Below are 14,600 nucleotides of genomic sequence, written 5' to 3' on the forward strand. Positions count from 1 at the left end.
CTTCCCTCTGCAGCCTGACTAGCCAAACAATGGTTGGGCTGACTCGGAGGGCCTGAGTAACTACTCTCTCATGACAGGAAAGCAGCAAACAACAACTGCTGCTTCTACAGCTACCACCTTACATGGACTGGTACCATGACCTTGGTGTTACACTCAACTCCACCTACTTCTGCAGCATTCACCACGGGTCTGCTTCTGTGCACTTTGCAGGAGTTCAGGTACCTGAAGGGATGAATAGACCCCATGGTGCTGGATGCCGCCCATGGCGCTGCTCCCCCAAATCATGTGTGACAAGTGGCTATCAAGGAACTCTCTAGTTCCACAACCCTCCCCTCCTGCACTCCAACCACAGTATGTAAGAAGTGGATGAACATATGCATGGGAGTATTCAGATGAGAGAAAGAGTGTGGAGATTTAGTGTTAAACAGCATTTATGTTTGCAGTTCCAACCCCTGCAGCATCTAACTTCCGTGTTAGATTCATCCCATTTAACAGAGAGCTTTCCGAGTGCAACAGAAACTATAACAGTGCATTCGAGTGCAACAGTGAAATCACAGCTAGGACGTTAGAAACAGTAAAATCCATCCACACGTCCCTACATGTTCTCCCATGACTACCATGGAATGAGCAGAGCTATCCAGAAAAAGTAACAATACAGTCAGTACAAACTCTGACCATTTATTTTATGCTATACCCATGTTTTCTGTTTGTGGTGCTTGAGATTTATGAACTGATAAAACAACGACGTTGCAAAAGTTGTTGGAAGAAAGGGAAGCCATAGGTTTTGACCAACAGGTAGGGAATAGCTGGGGCTTTCAGTTCTGGAGTAGTTTGGGCCCACGAAATAAGCACATTATCCTATGTTTCTGCAAAAATTATCAACAGTGAAATAGTTAATGTTGACTATTAATGACTATTGTCATTTCGATTTCACAGGTAATCTGCTCCCATCCATTGGCTGGGATTACATGGCTATAGAATCACATAAGATGTCAGGTCCAGACATCAGTAATTTGAGGGTGTTTTTAAATACAGAAGACGTATTATTCAGGTACTAAGTGACATAGAATACACTCTTCCAGCAGGTATTGTCAGCTACAATTGCCAGCAGAGCAGGCATTTTATAGCAAAATGGATCACAAAGACTCAGTAGGAAGTATACATACATATCACTCATCATCCCTGAAAAACCAGTATCGTGAACGAAACCACTGTTCACCCCAACAGGGATTGTCTGCGAACTGGTATCAATATTTGACAAGGGTGAGAAAAGGGGTCACATAAATCTAAAGGAAATAATGGTTAGGAGAACCTGAAATTTTTAGTTATGTAATATATTGCACTTACTGTACTACATTAAATATAAAGGGAAATGCAAAAATTCACTGGAGAAAGTAAATCTTCCTCATGGTCAGTACACTAATGCACTGAAAATAATGCACCATAAAATAAAAAATGACAACCTTAGCGGAAGTGGAGGAAAAATGGCTTATGACAGGCTAACGTACTATATTATCAGATGGCAACCACATCTATTATGAAAACTAGTAACTGCAGCGGCACTTCTCTAATGAGAGAAGTATTGAAAAACCGTGCTGTCACCTACTTTTGTTGTGTTATCTAGTGATTACTAACCGGCCTTATACTCCTTTCCTTAACAGGTTAGCAAAGTGTGTCCTTCCCTCAATCTCATCACTTGCCCTGCAAATGCAATATGTTTGAAGCTCTGCTCAAGCTTTATTCTACATAGGTGCTGAAACGGGATGCTGGGGGTTCTGTCGCACCCCCTGGCTTGAAGTGATTTCCATCATACACAGCATTTACAGTTTGGTTCAATGGCTCTCAGCACCCACACTATAGAAACTGTTCTAGCATCCCTGTAATTCTATTAATCTTTATCTTAAAGGGGAAGCCATAGGCTGGATTTCAAGTAGCAGCCTATTTACATTCCACCACAAGACTATTTGGAGAAGCAAGAGGATTTGTCCTCACAGATTGTCAAATGTGCCTGCCACATAGGGCGTTTCTGGGCTCTCTCCTAGTTATCCCTCAGAGGTACTTTGCTGTTCTGTATTCTGTCAGTAGGCAGAAATCACGATCCTTCTGGTTTGTGGCACTTATAAGCAAACACAAAAACACTTCTGAATTTGTAATTCACACTAACAATCAAAGCCACAAGGTTAGCCACTGAAAAGCATTAAAGTGTTAATTTGCTGCAGAAGATTTCCTACTTTATCCAGATTTTCTTGATGCAGCAAAAAAACCCACATAAGCAATACAACAATACGAATTCTCTGGATGAGCTACTTAAAGATGTATCTACTTCAAGCTGCTAAGACACAAATTTCCCTAAAACACTATTTTTACTTTAAAAGTTTTTACATAGTATTTTTACTATTTTTCTGCTTTCCATATTAACTGTTACTTTTATTTGCTAATTATTTTTACATTTATTTCGCTATGTGACTGAACATATTTCAGAATAGATGCATCAGTTATTTGATTTTGTAAAATTAAATTTTTGAATCTGTGAGGTGTGTTTTAGCTCTTGATTGCTTAGATCAGGGGAAAAAAATGTTTTCTCTAGCCCATTAGCACAAGCTTCACTGCTAGAACATAGCTTCCAATGGGTCTTTTCAGCATGCATGGTGGTGCAATCCTTTTTTCATTTGCCCGACAGACTATAAGAAGTGAGGGTACATTTGTATGGTATGCAGTATTGAGAGTCCTACAGAGGTATGCTAAGAAAAAAAAAAAGGGCTACATTTCTTATACAGTGCAGAGTTGGAAAATCTGGCATAGTTTCCATAAGTAACTCTTGTAACTTTATGGGGGTAAATGCAGTCCTAGTGAAAGATGCCAGATTAACAAACCCTAGAGACTGACATCCTATTTATCCACAAAACAGATATGCACAAGCTTCCCCACACTACTTTTATTCTTATACCATGCTCATCATTATGGTGTGAGGCAGATAGAACATTTCAGGGGTAGAGGGTAGCTAGCTCTCTATAGCCCAATTCAATCCTTAGTCTCTGCATGGTGCCAGTTAATAACACCTGTAACGTAGGAACTGAACTATAGCTGAACTATAGCCAATCTATAGTGGATAGAACACTGGACAGACTCAGAAGACCAGGGTTCTAGCCTCAACTCTGCCACTGCTGTGCTGAGTGACCATGGGCAAGTCACTTCATCTCTGTGCCTTGGTTTTCCCATTTGTAAAATGAGGATGAACCTGTCCTTCTTTGCAAAGTGCTTTGAGATATTCTGATAAGTATTATTATTTACTCCTAGGGGAATTCTGCACCACTGCCCACGCACAGAATTCATGTCTGGTGCACAATTCCTCCCCCCCAGAAAATACATTCTGCATGAGAAGTGCTGTAGTTCTGCTTTTCGCCCACCAGAGCCCACTTTGGCGCCAGAATAGCTGACTGACCAGCAGTAACAGCTAGCAGCCAACTGCATTCATTACAGCAGCCTGCCCATGGAGCCAGGTTAGGAGGCAGAGTGGGGTACACAGGGCTGCTAAGGGGTCACAGACTGGTGCTCCGAAGGGCTAGTTGGGGGGGAAACAGACTGGGCCCTGGGCTCAGGAGCTAGTGGGGTGACAGCATTGAGCCAGGGCTGAATGGGAGGGGCTCCAGGGCCACATGAGATGGGGGGATTCAAGGAGACATAGGCAGATGTGCCTGACTGAATGGGAGAGGCTTGGGGTCAGCCAGAGTCTGCATAGGGGAGGCTCCCCAACAACCTAACAATCCCTCCTCCTCTCCCCAAAAGAAACTGTTCCATATTTCTCCCACCCACACCCAACAACCATACATGTTCACTCCCAGGCTCCTCCCTCTCCCTCTGCTCCTCCATTATCCCTGACTCCCCCAAGCCTTTGCACTGCTTCTGTGCGGTGCAGGAAATATGTTTCTGTATTGTAGTTTAAATGAATAACTCAAAGTTCTGTATTAATATGCCTAGTAAGAAATCTATTTGTCAAAAAAAATTCCTGATTTTTTTTTGAGGGTCTGTATTGTTAGACATACTTGCTAACAAGTATGTTTAAAAAATTACCAAAATAATTGAAACTGGAGTGATTACATTGTGTTATTTTGACAAATAAAATATGCAGAATTTTGCAGAATTTTAAAATATTGTGCACAGAACTTTTAATTTTTTGGTGTGGAATTCCCCCAAGAGTAATTACTGCACTTTCTCTAGCTTCAAACTGATAAGCCTCTTGCTTGTGGGCTATCCATTACCAGTGAGCTGAGCCATTAAGTTCATTCCCACCCCTTAAGTATGTTTATTTTTAAGTACAAGTGCATATTTATATATGTCAAGATAGCATAGTCAAAGCTATATTTGCAATAATATAATTACATGTTTCTCTATGTATCTTTTTAATAGAACAGATAGTATTGAGTCAAATGTTCATTAAAACACATTATAGACAAGAAAGGAAATGTAACTTTAGAGGAAATAATGCTACAGCATCTCTACAATTATTGCAAATAGGTTTATGTAGTTGCTGTACTACAAACTAGAACTTCCTGCAACACTACAGGACCCAACTACAAGTTTTGGGTTTGGGTCGGAAAACAACGCAATCTTCTTGGGCTCCGGTCAGGTCGCCTCTGATGACCCTCTACTGCCTATGGGGGTCATCGCAGTGGTGGCTGCTCCTACTGCCACCTCGCTGCCCTGTGCATGCTGCAGAGCGTGTATGCCACGGAGCTGCAGTGCCTCAGTCTGCAGCACATATAGTACAGCAAAGGGTGATGTGCAGCAAGAAGGGCACACGGCAAACCACTCAACCCTCTCTGGCTCAGGTCAGGGGGGCTTGGGTTGGGCTTAAAAATTAGGTCTGGGCAAACCCTCTATTATAAACTCTGAAAACACTGCATATCAGAACATAGCCAAGTAACATCAGCCAATAACACAGAAAGACAAGAGAAAAAAATTAAATCAAGTAGTAAAGGGATCCCATGGGTGAACTAAACCAATAAGCCTTCAAACAAGAACAGACTATGTCTGCAGTGAGTATGAGCACACACTTTGAAATTGTTATTACATTATGAGATGAAGGAAAAACAGTAAAGAAAAAAATGTGCAAAAATCTTACCTAACTGGTTTATAATATCGACAAAAGAAAATGGGAAGCAACTAAGTACCATCTTCTTATGAAAAAAGATACACTGTTATTCAGTAAGCTAAAGACATAACATGGTCCATGGAATGAGTTAGGAACAACTATGTTCTAATTCAAGTCACTAATATGAAAATCTTCAGGATTAAGTGCATCAAGTTTGGCACCCAAAATTACAACCAGATCCTATTTTCAGATGTGCTTAGTACCTAATACTGCAATTTACCTTAAAGAAAGGGGCAGGTACTCAGCACCTTTGAAAATGTAGGCCCCTAAAACCTCCCAGTCTCAGTTTTCACATGTATGAGGTGGGGGTAATTGTTAAATGACCTTACAGGTGTGTGGCGAGAATTAGCATCTTTAAAATACTACAGAGTTACTAAGTATTGGAAGGTATTGGAAGATTCAAATTGGAATTTCTTTACCAAAATTCTGTAAAATGAAAACAGTTACAGAACTAGATTTATCGGCAGCCTGAATTTTCTCTTTTTTCTTACACATGTACATGCCAGATGGTTTTGGCTGGATTATTAAATAGTTTCTAATTAAAATTAGTTTTTAGAAGCACAAAAAGTAGGAAATTAAGGAATCCTATTATATAATCATGAAGTTAAACTATGGTGTAGATATTCAAGGTCTTTAGTTTTCTCATGAAAAAAATCTAGTTCTTAACTGAGAGATCTGTTGGAAAGATATATTGGAATTGGAAAAGGTTCAGAAAGGGGGCAACAAAAATGATTAGAGGTATGGAACAGCTTCCATATGAGGACAGATTAATAAGATTGGGACTTTTCAGCTTGGAAAAAGAGACAACTAAGAGGGGGATGTGATAGAGGTCTATAAAATTATGACTGCTGTGGAGAAATTAAATAAAGAAGTGTTATTTATTCCTTCTCATAACACAAGAACTAGGGGTCATCAAACGAAATTAATGAACAGCAGGTTTAAAACAAACAAAAGGAAGTATTTCTTCACACTATGAATAGTCAACCTGTGGAACTCTTTGCCAAAGGATGTTGTGAAGGTCAAGACTAACAGGGTTCAAAAAAGAAACTAGATAAATTCATGGAGGATAGGTCCATCAATGGCTATTAGCCAGAATGGGCTGGGATGGTGTCCCTAGCCTCTGTTTGCCAGAAGCTGGTAATGGATGACAGGGGACGAATCACTTGATGACTACCTGTTCTGTTCATTCCCTCTGGGGCACCTGGCATTGGCCACTGTTGAAAGACAGGATACTGGGCTAGATGGACCTTTGGTCTGACCCAGTATGGCCATTCTGATGTTTTTTCTACACCAAACCCCAGACAAAAAAAATATATGGAGATATACCTAGCTCATAGAACTGGAAGGGACCCTGAAAGGTCATCAAGTCCAGCTCCCTGCCTTCACTAGCAGGACCAAGTACTGATTTTGCCCCAAATCCCTAAGTGGCCCCCTCAAGGATTGAACTCACAACCCTGGGTTTAGCAGGCCAATGCTCAAACCACTGAGCTATCTCTCCTCCCAGAGGTTTCTGAACAAAGATATCCCCAGGCTTTTAGACACCAAATTTAATCACCCTTAAAAATGCAATCCTTATTGAGACAATATTCTATAAGCAAGATATCTCAGAATTTCCACTCATTTTAAACCATCTATTGTTACATCCCAAAGACATTCATTTAAAAAACACCACTGCAACGACTACTGATTGTGTAGAACCTCCTTGGCTACATTACTACAGATGCTCTGTATTGGCTCTGCCACAGACGTTTCCACAGCAATATGATTATCAATGGAGGATACTGTAGAAGTGAAAGAACCAGTATTTTTTACCGTTTAATGGTCAACACACAAATTCCAGTTGCTTGTTCACATTTCAATAATAGCGCCAAGACCAGACTCAATGAACACTTCCCAATTTATCTCTTGGATACATACCTATATGGTCTCATTAGTTTAGTGTCAAGACCACCTACAGTCCCTTCCTGTACCTTTGCTTCAGATTTGGAGTTTTGACTGCTAAACTGCCAGGTGTGGGTGCTAAAAAATCAATTTTCATCTTTCGTTCCAACTCACTTAATATCAAGTCATTGGGTAAGGCAAGGTTTACAGCCTGTTAATCTGTAAAAATGAGCATAGTGTCTTCACCACAACAGCTGTCCAATGCCAGGGCTAAATTGTCATGATGGAGTAATCACTTCTATGTCATGTTAGGTATAAAATGTGTTATTGCTTTCCTACAGTCTTGGGATTTTTCCTCCATATTCTTGGGAAGAAAGGTCATGAACTCTCATTTTTCAGAAACCACATAACATTATTATTTCATATTATTTTTACCCAGCATTCAACAGCAACTGCTGCTGAAGAACTTAAAATGGATTTTGTATTCAATTTCACACACTTGTTTTTATATTTCTCCAAGATGCTACCCAGGGGGAGCTAAGATATCCCCATGCTGAATATCACACTCTTCTGTATAAAGTTCTCACAACTCTTTCCCTCCTAGAAACTGCCCTCCAAAGAAAGTCTCTCCAAAGAAAGTCTTCAAATCACAGGAAGGAGGACAGGGTGTCTTCATCTTTGTGCCTTGTACAGTGTCCACACATTGTTAGTACTAAACTAATCGACATTACAATGTCCTGGCTCTCAGGAGAGACTTCCAGCAGAGGTATTTGAGAGTCCATATCCTTCAGCCACTTGGCTGTGCCTTCTCCATCATGTCTGGAACAGTCTAATTCCCACTCAGTCTCCATGGAACTGCAAGAGCCAAACGAGGAGTACTTGTGGCACCTTTGAGGCTAACAAATTTATCTGGGCATAAGCTTTCATGGGCTAAAACCCACTTCATCAGATGCATGCAGTGGAAAATATAGTAGGAATATTATATTACACACACACACCATGAAAAAATGGGGATTGCCATACCAACTCTAACGAGACTAATCAATTAAGGTGGGCTATTATCAGCAGGAGAAAAAAAGCTTTTGTAGTGATAATCAGGATGGCCAATTTCAAACAGTTGACAAGACTGTCTGAGTAACAGTAGGGGAAAAATTAGCATGGGGAAATAGTTTTTAGTTTGTGTAATGTCCCATCCACTCCCAGTCTTTATTTAGGCCTAATCTGATGGTGTCCTGTTTGCAAATTAATTCCAGTTCTGCAGTTTCTCGTTGGAATCTGTTTTTGAAGTTTTTTGTTGAAGAACTGTGACTTTTAGGTCTATAATTGAGTGTCCAGGGAGGTTGAAGTGTTCTCTGACTGGTTTTTGAATGTTATAATTCTTGACGTCTGATTTGTGTCCATTTATTCTTTTGCATAGAGACTGTCCGGTTTGGTCAATGTACATGGCAAAGGGGCATTGCTGGCACACGATGGCATATATCAGAATGGTAGCTGTGCAGGTGAACAAGCCCCTGATGGTGTGGCTGATGTGGTTAGGTCCTATGATTGTGTACCTTGAATAGATATGTGGACAGAGTTGGCAACGGGCTTTGTTACAAGGATAGGTTCCTGGGTTAGTGTTTTTGTTGTGTGGTTGCTGGTGAGTATTTGTTTCAGGTTTGGGGACTGTCTGTAAGCGAGGACTGGCCTGTCTTTCAAGATCTGTAAGAATGAGGGATCATCCTTCAGGATTGGTTGTAGATCCTTGATGCGCTGGAGAGGTTTTAGTTGGAGGCTGAAGGTGACGGCTAGTGGCGTTCTGTTACTTTCTTTGTTGGGCCTGTCCTGTAGTAGGTGACTTCTGGGTACTCTTCTGGCTCTGTCAATCTGTTTCTTCACTTCAGCAGGTGGGTATTTTTAAGAACACTGGATAGAGATCTTGTAGGTGTTTGTCTGAGGGATTGGAGCAAATGCGGTTGTATCTTAGAGCTTGACTGTAGACAATGGATCGTGTGATGTGGTCATCCACGATCCATGGATGGATCCAGGCTAGGAGGCTGTTTAATTGCAGTGTAGACATTCAGGCTTGGGCCCAAACTCTGGGACCCTCTCACCTCACAGGGTTCTACAGCCCAGGCTTGAACATCTACACCGCAATTAAACAGGCCGTTGAGCCCAAGTCAGCTGGATATTTGCAGTGTGGACAAACCCTTTATGGCTTTTGAATTTCTGCACATTAATATAGAAAAGAATATTAATGTTGCTACTCTGATTTAAAAGCTGCAGCTGTCTCAAAAGAAAAAAGCATTGTACAATGCATTTCCCACAGCTTTTTTTTTTTTAACACACATTTCCATTAATCCGCCGGGATACAGAAACAATTTTCAAGGTCTTCTCAGTGAAAGCTGCAATCCATAGTGTCTGGAAGCAACCAAATGTTTAACTTGGAATTACCACAAATTTATGTAACCACAGTATAAATATTATAGTATTAAGTCACTTATACAAATAAACCATTCTCATGTATCAGCAAATTCAATGTATGTTATCTTACCAGAAAGTATTTATGAAAACTAGTATGACCGAAATGTCTCTAATAGGGTAAAATCAACAGGGACTAAGCAAGCATATTTTTAAATCTGTCATTAAAAGAGTTAATGTGGATGAAGTCACAGATGAATTTTTTGCAGACTGTAACTTACAGTCCTGATAACATCTGTTACACTTCCAGATCAGTGTCCCTGCTGGGCACTGAAGCGAGGAACCTTAGATTCAACTGCAGTCTATCATTTAAGCTAAAAAAAGAAGCTCCATGAGCTGTCAGCATTAGCAGCACTGACATCCCTTCTGATGCCCCAAGCCACTAGCAGGCAGGAGCATGACTTCCTAAAGAATTTTCTTAAGGTTGAGTTCTGAGTAGCAAACTATATTACAAATTTCCAGTCAAAAACTAAGTCAATGTGGAGACGTCATTGAAAGTGAATAATTTACGATAACACATTACAGGGATGCTGTAATTATTTTAAAAACCAGTATTATAAACCCTATAGGTTTATAGGAAATCAAACCTAAAAATAGGTTACACTAGAAGGTTAAACTTGAAATTAATACATGCAAAGGTATGGAAATGCACAGTCTGGGTCACTTAAACAACCTTAACTCTGCCCTGAAGTGATATCATATAACAACTGTACAATTATGATTAATACTACTGACTGCAGCCCCAGATTAGAGTAAACTGATTTTTAAAGACATTAATTTCCCCATTCATAATACTGTATCACCACAGGGTAAAGTTTCATTAAACATGTAATCATTAAAACATACATGAAGAAGTCAAACAGCCACACATTCTCCAAGCATGAGACTATTTCTACCACACCTCAGGCAAAAATGCTTTAGCCCAAGATTATTCCATTGTCCCTATTCCACAGCTTCAATTTTACTAAGCAAGAGAAGAGTGTCATTATGGTTCTACTCTCAATGATTTCCACCCAAACAAAACAAAATAGAAATGAAGGCACAAATATTTCCTATGTGCTTTAACCAAATTACACAGCCAATCAAATCTTGCCATTGGAATCCAATTTTTAATCTGTCACTTTCAATAAAGGCCTCTTCCATCAGGAATCGTGCAGCTGGAACAATCTGGAGAGAAAGTCTGATTTGTGCTTTTTGGGGGGAATAGTGGGTCATGTTACAAAATCCTAAGCAATGATAATGTTGATTTCATTTCTTAACATTTTACAAGTGGACCAAGATCTTCTATCCCTGATCTTTCATTATCTTCTAAAATGCGTAAGGGGTAAAAGAAAACATAAGTTGAAAAGGGATGGAAAAGCTGCCTTGTCTTATTAAAAAGAAGTCTTTAAGGTACACCATTATTCTGCAATTTGTTATGGTTTCTAATTTTCCAGTCTCCAGAAGCACCAGAATTATTCACTCACACACACTCTCTCAGCGGCCAGACTGAATATTTTGAAGAAACAGAGTAAAGTAAATGGAAAACATCATCAGACGCCATGGCAGATCTCATTTATCATTTAGTGAACTGAACAAAAAGACTTTTTGTGTAAAAAAAAAAAAAGGAAAAAAAGACCTCTCAGCTTTTTCTACTTTACTGTATTTTCTAGACATTCTTTCTTCTTGTGCATCAGTTTTATGGTTAATTTTTAAATGACAGGCTACTACACAGCATGGGAAATACATTCTAAATATATGCTGGAGAGAAATCTTACATCTGGTGGGGAGGGGGAAAAAAAAAAATCACAAAAGCCAATTAACTTTGTTGTAGAACTGCAAATATTTTGTCCTTTCCTTCCCCAAAAAGCAGTTAGAAATGACAGAGGGTGCTAGTAGAAAGATTTTTTTTAAATCTTATATTCACTAAGTTACATCTGGTCACAAAGTAGAAGCAAAGGTTGCAGTCAAGAATCCCTTCCCCAAGATCTCTTCTCCGGATAGTAATGCATTTGCCCAGGCCCTCTCTCTTCCTTTCTTGCGTACACTGAAACCAAAAGTAATGTCCATAATATTATCACATCACAACGATAATCCTAAAAGAAAGGTCTGCCAACCCTCCAGGATTGCCCTGGAATCTCCAGGAATTAAACATTAATCTTTCATCAAAGATTGTGTCATGTGATGAAAACTCCAGGAATACATCCAATCAAAACTGGTAACCCTACTAACAGACCACAATTGCAGTCGGGGTTTGGGTTGTTTGTTTTTTTTAAACACACATCCTTTGCAAAATCCCTGTAATAATAATTACTTATTTATTACTGGAGCAGTCTACATTTCTCAGCAGAACAGTGGTGTGGTTTTCAGTATGTTAGATTGGTGCTTTTCGTGGAGGTGAGGGTGAGGAGGCCCATTCTTCATTGCAAGACAAATAGACAAATGGCATGCATTACCTACCATGTAGCACACCACCACACTACTACGCCATATTCCAGAATAAACTAGAGAGGTAGAATCTTGCTACTATTAAAAGTGGACAGAGTAGCCTTAAGACAGAGTAAAGGGGATTGTAATATGGCTGGGGGTTGTTTGTTTTAATACAACTGTGTATTAACTCCTATCTTAACGTATCCAACAAGGACTTTAGCAGGGTATTTGAGAAGATGACTCAGTCCATCATCTTACTTAAACATCAAACATAAAAGCAACAAAAAAATATCAAGAGATCCTCACCCACTGTGAGAAGCTCTCTGGCATTAACAAGCATCAAACCGAATGTGCATCTACTCTCTTGATCTCAACCTGGGGACAATGTGCACATTGCTACTGCCAGAGGGTCCTACCATCTGAAATATGTGAAACAGAGAGAGAGGGAGAATGTTTACCATCCCAGTATATTATGATTAGACAGAATACTAGTGGATCCAGCATCCATTTGGCCTGACAAAAGCCAACATGACTGAATCTATTACAATTTTGTTTTTGTGCCGTTCAATAAATGCTCTGAGAGATATGCTGTTTTTGGAGAAAGGCTGATGGCAGCTGCTACAACCGTCTTCCTGTGGTGATATAATAGGCTACTCTATGGCAAAATGGTAATGCTTTCTTGTATATAGTTCCAATGTCAACTCCATAGAAAATTTTTACTGAGAACATCCTTCTGGCTCAAGCTTACAAGAGAGGGCATTTCTGAGTGATAAATATTCTTTGCTTTGTATGGGTCTTATTGGCCTAAATGTATAGATATTGTTTAAATGGTATTAATACTTTGATACTGGAGCAGTCTAAATTTCTCAGCAGAGATTTAAATCCATACTTACAAATAGTTATTAAACTTGGATTGCAACCCCTTCAGTTACGATTGCAATATAGTTTAACATTTTAACAGTTTTCATATGATTACTGAAATATTTAGCTTTGGGGCTGGAATTTTCCACACATGGTCTCTTTCCATAGGTGACTTGCTATAATATTTAAGCAACATCCAGTCAGAAATTTGAGTAATAAGTATGTTTAATAAAAAACAACATTTTGCCATATAAAGTTCTCAACACCTTCCCCTCCCCGAACACCAAACAAAAAATAATTGAAAGTTTTCAAATGTCTCAGAGTTCAGCACATCAGTGGACATCTGCAATGATTATTTCCCTTAATAAAGTCTGACCCCTATAGTGATATAATTAAAAATTTCTCAGTGACAGAAGAAAGCAGCATACACCAAATTATTGATTTCACAATTTTAGAGTCTCAGAATTTTCAGAATACTGTAGAATGAAAGAATTGCAAAGCTAATTTTAAAATATTTTTCTGTTGCCAGGATACAGTGATCACAAAGAACCACAAGTTAATGTGCTATTGCTCTAATAACTTCCTTTTTGTAAAAACAAATCAAAGCAAAACAACAACTGTCTTTAACCAAACATACTCCTGAGCACGTTCTACACTAAAAACTTAAAAATTCTGTGCCAAAAAATTAAAAATTCTGCACACCAACACTTTAAAATTCTGCAAGTTTTATTTGTCAATAAATAAATGCAGAGGCTCCAGCATGGCAGTGGGGAGCACAGGCCACTGGCTGCACAGAGGTGGGAGATCACCCTGCAGCCTCCCCGGGACACGGACACAGTGGGGAGACTGCACCCGACCCTGACACAGCACTAAGGCCTGGACCTGCCCCAGAAACGCCTTGGGGCTCTGCCCCTCTACGCCAGGAGCACCAAGTGTGGGGCAGGCAGGCTCAACCAGGCAGGATCCAAGTATGGAAGAACTTAGTGTGGGGGAATCCAGATGTGGGGTGAAAGGATTCTATGTGGGACAATCTGGGTGAAGGCAGCTTAGTTGGGGGTGTAGGTATGGGGGATCCAGATGCACAGACACTCGTTGGGGGGTTCCAGGTGCAAGTGGTTGGGGCTCAGAGGAGGGGGTCTGGATGGGGGTTTCAGGAGAGGGGTCTGGGTACTAGGGGAGTGGGGCTTGGTGGTGTGGGGATCTGGGTGCAGCTAGTTGTGAGTCAATGGCATGGGGGTCCGGATGTGGGGGCTCAGGAGGGTGCAGGGAGTGGGGCTCATCAGAGTGGGGGTTTGAGTAAAGGGAGTTCAATGGGGGGTGGTCTGGATGCAGGGGTGGGGTCCAGAGGCAGGGGGTCTGGATGCAGGGGGGGGCTCCAGATGCAGGGGTTGAGGTTCAGTGGGCTGGGATTTGAGTATGGAGGGCTTGGGGAGTTCTGGGTGTACGGGGTGAGGCTTGGCGGGGGTGTCTGGGTAGGGAAAGTCCAGATGCCTGGGGGAGTGATGGGGGCAGGAAGCACCCCCGCCAAGCCTCACCCCGTACACCCAGAACTCCCCAAGCCCTCCATGTAGGGGAAAAGGAAGTCCCATCCTCTCCTGCCTCCAACCCAACCAGCGCTAGCAGCTGATTCTGGCTCAGGGTAGGAGCCACTGGCTGGGGTGTTCCCAGGCCTGCAGTGATTTACCTCTCCGCTGGCTGCTCCGGGTGCCTGAAATGATGTACCTCCTCAGCTAGGGAGTGGGGCATGATTGCTCTTGCAGTTTCACTTTGCCTGCCTGTTAGAAAGTCATTTTCTGTGGGGAAGCAAAGAAATCTGTGGAGGCCATGGATTCTGCGC

General features: G+C 40.9%; 1 protein-coding gene across 1 annotated transcript in view; it reads right to left on the reverse strand.

The window, feature by feature from the left end:
- DDX10 (DEAD-box helicase 10) overlaps window positions 1-14,600 on the reverse strand; it is a 308,585-nt gene that overhangs the window by 128,758 nt on the left and 165,227 nt on the right. The gene's annotated exons all lie outside the window — the stretch shown is intronic.

This window comes from Trachemys scripta, chromosome 1 (genome assembly GCF_013100865.1).
Source record: "Trachemys scripta elegans isolate TJP31775 chromosome 1, CAS_Tse_1.0, whole genome shotgun sequence".
In the NCBI taxonomy this organism is placed as follows: domain Eukaryota; kingdom Metazoa; phylum Chordata; order Testudines; family Emydidae; genus Trachemys; species Trachemys scripta.